This window comes from Suricata suricatta, chromosome 7 (genome assembly GCF_006229205.1).
Source record: "Suricata suricatta isolate VVHF042 chromosome 7, meerkat_22Aug2017_6uvM2_HiC, whole genome shotgun sequence".
Taxonomy (NCBI): domain Eukaryota; kingdom Metazoa; phylum Chordata; class Mammalia; order Carnivora; family Herpestidae; genus Suricata; species Suricata suricatta.
This window is the reverse complement of record NC_043706.1, coordinates 97,643,040-97,651,855: the sequence shown is the minus strand read 5'-3', so window position 1 is coordinate 97,651,855 and position 8,816 is coordinate 97,643,040. Positions and strand designations below refer to the sequence as shown.

General features: G+C 37.4%; 1 long non-coding RNA gene across 2 annotated transcripts in view; it reads left to right on the top strand.

Annotated features, from left to right (window-relative positions):
* LOC115297063 overlaps positions 1-7,128 on the top strand; it is a 40,248-nt gene extending 33,120 nt beyond the window's left edge. For both annotated transcript variants that reach the window (XR_003911239.1, XR_003911240.1), the window contains exons 6-7: positions 1,468-1,557; positions 5,786-7,128. This is a non-coding gene — a long non-coding RNA (uncharacterized LOC115297063). The remainder of the gene's footprint in view (positions 1-1,467; positions 1,558-5,785) is intronic.
* Positions 7,129-8,816: the final 1,688 nt, after the last annotated feature.

Here is an 8,816-nt window from a genome sequence, read left to right as displayed (position 1 = left end):
GTGATGGGCATTTAGGCTTTTTCCATGTTTTGGCTATTGTTGACAGTGCTGCTATGAACATTGGGGTACACGTGCTCCTATGCATCAGCACTTCTGTATCCCTTGGGTAAATCCCTAGCAGTGCTATTGCTGGGTCATAAGGGAGTTCTATAGATGGTTTTTTGAGGAACCTCCATACTGTTTTCCAGAGTGGCTGCAGCAGTTTACATTCCCACCAACAGTGTAGGAGGGTGCCCGTCTCTCCACACCCTCGCCAGCATCTATAGTGTCCTGATTTGTTTATTTTAGCCACTCTGACTGGTGTGAGGTGGTATCTCAGTGTGGTTTTGATTTGTATTTCTCTGTTGATGCATGATGTTGAGCATTGTTTCATGTGCCTGTAGGCCATCTGGATGTCCTCTTTGGAGAAGTGTCTGTTTGTTCCTTCAACTTGGTTGTGTTGAGTATTCTTTTATTTGGTGAATATGGTGCTTCTTTTTGTGTGGTGTTGGTTTTCCTCAAATTTTTAGTGAATCTTGATTGCTCATATTTGCACATGATAATCAATATTTAATTGTTTGTGAATATATGTTCTGATTAAAATAGGCTTCTGTAGGGGTATCTGGGTGATTCAGTCGTTTGAGCGCCCAGCTTCAGCTCATGTCATGATCTCACAGTTTGTGAGTTCGAGCCCCTCATCAGGCTCTATGCTGACAGCTAGCTCAGAGCCTGGAGCCTGCTTTGGATTCTGTGACTCCCTCTCTCTCTGACCCTCCCCTCCTCACGCTGTCTCTCTCTCTCTCTCAAAAATAAATAAAAAACATTTAAAAAATTTAAAATAGGCTTCTGTAGAAATGTATGGAAGGATGAGTGTATGGTCTGCCAGACTGTGAAGATTCTTTCAGAGTGTAGGAGCTCCCTATTCATTCTGTGGTCTTTAATTAGTTGGGGAATTGCTCTACTTCTTTGGGCCCAATATTTATTCTGGGAATCTTTTATACCAAAAATATACACTCCAGAAAGTCCTGTATTTCAGAAAGTCCGTTAGCATGGGAAGCTGAAGTCTTTTTCTCTGCTTGTTTATTTCTTCATCTGGTTTCCTTGCTGAGGGTGACGTTTCTTCAGACTTCACTCTAGTTTTCTCTATCCTCCCTCCCATCACAGTGCTAAGAATCCTATCCTGGAAGATCACTTAAATTTTTAAGAACCCATGTTTTCTTTGGAGGTTTAGTTAAAGATAGCATATTTGGAGGAATCATAGTTACCATCTGTTGCTTAGTATAAGTGGACATAAGAGGGGTCCACTAGTTATTAAGATTATGGCACTTTGATTATTCTGATTATTTCCTGAGGCCCTCTTGTTTGGTGACTCAGCTTTGTATACACAATTGCTTTTAACAGTAATTTTCTCATCTGTGTGCTTTGACTATTGTTTTCTCTGATTTTGTTTCCCTGACATTCTAACTCCATCTGCTTCCTATCTTTCAGGAATTCCTCAAAATTTCCCAGGAGCTGGTCGCATTCTTTCTGTTTGTCACTGTTGCTGTGGATTTGTTCCTTTTAAGAAGATCTAAAGATGTATGTGTTCAACCCCCATCTTGAAATAATCTTTACTGTACTATCTCTATGTCTAATAATCTAAGAAAAGCAAGTGATTAAACATGCTTATATTTAGTGTTGATTTTACATATATTCTCAGAGTGATTTAAATATATTCTCAGAGAACAGTTTTCTAGATATGTCCCCAAGTTTTGAATGTGCAGCTCATTTAAAACTTGTAACCATTTTTACATAGTTGCTTTATTGAAGCTCTCATATCTGATCTCATAATCGGTTGATAAATTGAAAAGTTTATTGAAACAGAGACTTATAAAAATGACACATGGATATATTTTATTTCAATGTAAATGTATCCATGTACATTCTTCTGTCAGTCTTTTGATTAGGCGTGATTTTCATTTTGAGTATAGAAGCTATGTTTATAGTTCCAATTTACTTGTCTTGTGTAGACTATGTCCATAAGCCATCATCTGTGCTTTTTAGTTTCGGTTTCTCTACAGTGGACAAGAGCTTAAAGCCGTCAGAGTGGAAGACTCTTCTGTGTCTTTAAAATTCTCATCCTGCTGTCCCAGTCATTCAGAGTTGCCTAACCCACACCTAGTATTTTAACAATTCTCCTTATCAAAATCTTTCAAAATTATTTTATGAAAATAATTCTCTTTGTTATCCCATTTCATTTGTTTATGCAATATTTTAATTAAACAGTGGCAACAAATATTATAGGCAATAAACAGCTTTGGATCTGTTATGAGTAGCTTATCATCACTCATTCAGCAAAATTATTCTAAGCATTCCTCTAGGCTCCAAGGTTATAGAGGTCCATACGATGAATAAGAATCGGTTAAAAAAAAGAAAGATAGTTAAAAAGTCTTAGAAACTGGCTAGTATATGCATGTATGATAAAGAAGACATAAATAATGGGAAACGAACTAATTGTCTGGTAGATGATGTTGAGAGAGAATATTTTACTATATGGAGAAAAATAAAACTGGATCCCATATACAATGATAGACTCCAGATGGATTAAATACTTAAATATGAAAGACAAAATCGGAAAGTTAATAAAGGAAAATGTAAGATCTATCTTTGTGATTAAGAGATAGGGTGGGGCAGAACTTCTTACATAAAGTGAATTATAATCTATGAGGTAGAATATTGTTTATTATTATTTTAAATGTTTATTTATTTTGAGAGAGCAGCCAGGAAGAGAGAGAGACAGAGACAGAGAGAGAGAGAGAAAGAGAAGCCAGGGAGGAGCAGAGAGAGAGGTAGACAGAGAATCCCAAGCAGGCTCCATCCACTCTGTCACTGCAAAACTCTACATGGGACTTGATCTCATGAACCAAATCATGAACAGAACTGTGAGATCCTGATCTGACCTGAAATCAAGAAAGAGTTGGATGCCCAACCAACCAACTAAATTACCCAGATGACCCCTGATTATTTTTACACCAAAATTAAGCATTTCTGTTCAGTAAAGGATTTATGTTATTTAAAAAAGTTAATTTATTTTGAGAGAGAGAGTTTGGTGGGGAGGGGCAGAGAGAGGAGAAAGAGAACCTCAAGCAGGCTCCATGCTGTCTGCACAGAGCCCGAAGTGAGACTTGATCCCATGAACCGTGAGTTCATGACCTGAGCCGAAATCAGAGTTGGACACTCAACCGACTGAGCCACCCAGGTGCCCCATGTTCAGTGAGGGATTAAGTGGATAACATAATTAGTGGGAAGATAGCAAAATAGGAAAATATGTTTCAAACAAATAGGTAAATTGTGGCAACTGTATACCAGAGAACATTATGCACCAGTTAGAAAAAGTTGATTAAATGTATACATAGCACCATGGATAGATTTAAAAAATATAGTTAATTAAACAAATTAAAATACAGAATAAGTTTAATCACCAAATTAAAACATATATTATAACACAGGACCACTTATAAAAATGTTAAAAACTTATACAAGAACAAAGACAAGAGTGTGCATTATCATATTACACAGGTTGCCTATGTGATGGCAAAGAGGAAATGGGGTGTTAGATAGAGATTAAGGAATTAATTAAACAAATGAGTAAACAAATAGGTAAAACTAAGTGGTGGGTGGTCTAGCAAGGACCAAGTGTGAGAATGTGCAATGAACTCAGAAGCAAGATTAATCTAGCTCTCCTCACTTGAAGACCAAATTATTTAGAAGAATGAAACCTCCATAAAACATACACCCAGTTCTCTGAGGGCTCATGGAATAACTAGGTACTCATATAGTAGAATACAGTGAGGACCATCACTGAAAGAATAAAATTTGATAAGGATAACTTGGGAGTCTTTCTAGAAGGGTCGGCATGTCCTCAATTATGAAACATGAATCTGAATTAGCCAGGTGAAGTAGATAAAAAATAAAGAAAATAGGACAATATTTTCAGTAAGAAAGAATATTTATACACTTTAGTATGATAACATTTATAGTTTATCATCACATAAGTTGGTTTAGGAACAATTTTAGGTCCTAATCTTAGATAACTCTCAGGAGATATTGGCTTAGAGTTTATCATGTGATATTAATGTTTGAAAATTTAAAATATTTACGGGAAATCCATATTTAGAGGTGTTTATAGTCATACATCAGTTAGACATTGCATTTGGCTATAAGAGAGACCTGAAAAGCAATGAGTTAAGTAAGGTAAAGATTTAGTCTTCTTTTACATAAAAGAAGTCTGGAGGCTTGCTGTCCAGGGAAGATCCGTGATGGCCGATGATTAATTTTGTGTGTCAGCGTGGACCACGGAGTGCCCAGATATTCGATCAAACATTTTTCTGAGTGTGTCTGTGAGGGTGTCTGGACCAGATTAACATATGAATTGGTAGACTAAGTAAAGCAGATTGTCCTCCCTAATGTGAGTAGGCCAAATCCAATCAATTGAAGTTTCAATAGAACCAAAAGGCTGAGTAAATGTGGACTCCTCCTGCCTGACTGCCTTTATTTTTAGGTTTTTTTCCAGCCTTCAGACTCAAATTGAAACATCCACTTTCCTGGGTTTTCAGTTTGCTGCTGCCTGTAGATCTTAGGACTTTATAATCATGTGAATCAATTCCTTATAAGTCATATATATGTGTGTGTACATATATATGTATATATGTGATTTAACTATTTAACCGTGTGTGTGTGTGTGTGTGTGTGTACACACACACACACACACACACACACATATATATATATATATGCACATATATTCTGTGGTTCTAGTTCTCTGGAGAACCCTAACTAATACAGTCACCATTCTTCCAGTGTCCTTTTCTTGTTCATCTCTGGCCTTTTGAATGCTGGCTCTTACCCTGAAGCTCCCGCCCTTAGGCACAAGCCAATGAAATGTGGAAGGGCTCACATCTAGCCAAGTCAGCCCCACTGGTACCTTCTGCTCTGCTCTACTGGCCATTCATGTGTCCATCTTTATCTGAGAAGGATGCTGGGAAGTGTAGTTTATCAGCCTGGTGCACGGTCATGTCCACATGAAACAGAAAGGAGGGTTCTGCTCTTCGGTGAGATGTGGAGAAGGAATAGTAGATAGGTACTTACCAGCTCCTGTCGTAGCAGCCAATGCTCTTTGTGCATAGTAGACATTCCATAAATAGTAACTGAATAAAAATTATATTTTCATAAAATTATTCTTTTATCATAGAATTGTAGAGAAACATAACATTGATCTTTGAGTCTTTTCATCTCTTCCAGTTTGACTAATTCTTGCATAAATTACTATAAAATATAAATCTAAAAAATGGTGTTGAATAACTTTTATGTACCACAAATATTTCAGTAAAGCTAATGAATTATTATAGAAGAATCTTAAGCAAGCAACAGATAAAATGTTACCAGGCAGATAAAAATGATATATACATATAAATTATTCCAGTATAAATCAATGCTTCTAAGTTGTTCTAGAATATTTGAAAAAATACGTATTCGTAAGAAGTTTAAACATCACCTTATTGGGTGGGCTTATATTATTAATTTGCTAAGAAAAATTTTCCTTATTGAAAGTAAAGCTAAATTTCAGTCTAGACTCTGAGTAATTTTACAAAGAAACAGATGAATGCTATTTCATGGAAATTTTACCTAACAGATATATTTAGTCCTAATCCTAAAACATAAAATATACATATTTCATGAATTTTCAATATGTGTTTTCTATATTTATTGGTGACTTATTATGTTGAAATATTTTATGCTTTTTTCTTTTCCTTTTTCCTTTTTTCAGGTTTTTTTAGCATGAGACAGAGTGGCAGAACTCATGACTGAATCACATAAATCTTAACATTCTATGCTCAGAGAAGAGGTAGGTCAATATAGTAATTCGTCTGTCATATTGCTGCATTAGAAGTCAGTTATACTTCAGTTACACACACTGGCGCGTGCACACACACACACACACACACACATTTCATGGAATTAGATTAAAAGCAGAAATGACCAGACTAAATAGCTTACTCATGGAAAAGGGAAAATTCACTTAACCGTTGCGGAAGTGACACTTTCTGATTTTGAACCGAGATCACTGGTGCCACCTTGGCTCCTGCTCTGGGAGAGCTCCCAGTATGAGTGACGCTGTGGCTGGTGCTGCAGGCTCTGGTAGAAGGGTCTCCAGGGCAATGGAATCCCATGGCAACGGGCAGATAAAAATGACTCAGCCTTCTGCTGCCAAAGCCTTTTGCCAGGCTGTGAAGAGTGAGGATGTATGAACTATGATTAGTCCTTGGTATTAATAGCTGGGAAATGTGCTACTCAACTGTAAATGCGATCTGTTTAACCTGGATATTCACTGGTCTTTATTCTTTGTCCCTATTAGCCAACCATTGCCATCCTTTACCAACCATCTCAGAGATAGTGTGTGGATCTGTGAATTAAGATCTAGTCACTGCAATTACAGATTATTGTTAAAATCGAATAATATGGCATGTCATATTCAGAAAGAAGTGAGGTCATTATCTAAAACTTTCCTAATTTCTCAGATTTGGAAGGGACACCTTCCTGTTTTAAATACTGAACAATAGAAAATAGTTATTAGCTTTTGATAACACCAGAAAATTTGTGTTTCTACTTTGTAATCTATTCCTCAGTGGGAGTAATATTTGACTCGAGTGTTCTGAAACTGAATTATTTTGATTCAATTCTTAGAATTTATTTATAAAACATCACATATTAATAGTATTCCTTTTGTCTCTATCATCCTTTTTCTGAAAATAATTGACATTGTAAAAGCTATCTTTAAGTGACAATAACTGAAGAAATCTCAGAGTTCCTATTCTATAATTCAGATCAGTATGATTACACTATTTTTGAGATGAGTTCTACACAAAACATGATAGATTCTGGAAATGTGTCATTTAATTAAGTCAGGTCTAATTAGGATAGTATCTCTGTACAAACTAGGGTGCCCAAGACCTCTAGCACCGCCCTCTGGTGGCAGGCTTTGCTCATGCAGTCTCACAGGTGTGGTTGATTGCTGCTGCTTTGTCAAGGTCAGTTGAGTTGAGCTGTTAGAATGGAGAGGGAGGGAGGCAAACCATAAGAGACTCTTAAATACTGAGAACAAACCGAAGGTTGATGGGAGGTGAGGGAGAGGGGAAAATGGGTGATGGGCATTGAGGAGGGCACTTATTGGGATGAACACTGGGTGTTGTATGACGATACACTATATTAAAAAAAAGAAACTATATTAAAATTGACAATAAACTATCTTTAAAAAAAAGTCTTCTCCAAATTGATGTCCTCATTCAACAGCTCTTCCTCTTAGGCAGTGCTTCTCAAAGTGTGGTCTCTAGACCAGCAGTATTGGAATTACCTGGAACTCATTAAAAATGTACATTTTGAAGGCGCATACCTTTTTCTAGAATTCTAGAATAAAAAATTCTAGAGATGGGGAGCAGAGATCTGGATTCTGTTTTAATAAGCCCTTTAGGTGATTTGGATGCCAACTGAAGTTTAAGAACCACTGTCGCCATGTTCTAGTTAGTAGTTAGAACACCCCAGGAACACCCACACCTGTAATAGTGCTTTGTTGGAGCCCCAACTTTCTTCTCTTGTCACAGCCTCCCTTCTTAGCCTCCAAGAACACCAGAAACTGAGTAGCTGCAAGCAGTGCTGCACTGAGTATTTGTGGTTTATGCATCTCTGCTTACGTGTGGACTTTCACAGTATCAGTTCCTGGATGGTAAATTGCTGAGACAAAGAGTATGTATATGTGTAGTAATATGTTTTCTTATTCCCTGTATTCGTGATGGTCTGGTATCTGGGGCCTTGCTGCCTGGAGAGACTGTCCCTCCCTGGGTTACTTAATTTTAAGAGCTGGCATACAGCTTGCCTGAAAACACCCCTTTGATGTGCAAGTCAACCAATCCAGACTCCATACCTGACCTCTATCTGGTTCTTATACTTTTGGACACAATATTCCTCTCCCTCAAATATCCTGTAGCCCAGAGCCTGCTGAAAGTATTGAAACTATCTAATCCTAAATCTGCTAAGCTGGTTTACTGTGCGTTGCCCACTTTTTATTATGACCACCACAGTGAGGTCTCTTGGCCACGCCCTGGGGCTTCCCTGTGAATCTGCCAGCATAACATTCCCCTTCCTTTTGGGAACTGTCATTAAAATACGAGCTTTAAAAAAAATTAATATGCTTTTATTTGAAGGTAGTTGACACACAATGCTATATTAGTTTCAAGTGTACAGCGCAGTGATTCAACAAGTCTGTGCACTATGCTGTGCTCACCATAAGTAAAGCTCCCATCTGTCACCATACGACACTGTTACAGCAACACTGACGGTGTTCTCTATCCTGTGCCTTTTATTCTCATGACTTATTCATTCCATAACTGGAAGCCTGTGTCTCCCACTCCCTTTCACCCATTTTGCCCATCTCCCCACACCCTTCCTTTCCAGCAACCATCATCAGTTCATTTTCTGTGCTTACAGGCTGATTCTGCTTTTTGAACAAACGACCTTTTCCATGGTCATTGTTCTTTGATTGTTTAGCCTCACCATCTACGAATAAAAACAAAATCCTCAGGCACATTTTCAAACAATATATGAAACACCATGAGGTGGTATTATAGAGAGGTTAAGTTCATGAACTCTGATGCCAGAGTATCCGGATTTAAATTCCAGCATCTTTGCTCTATAGGTGTATGAACTTTTTACCAAGTGAATTATTTGACATCTCCATGGTTTGATTTTCTTATCTGTAAAATGGAAGATTACAACATGTCTACCTTACAGAGTCACTGTAAAGG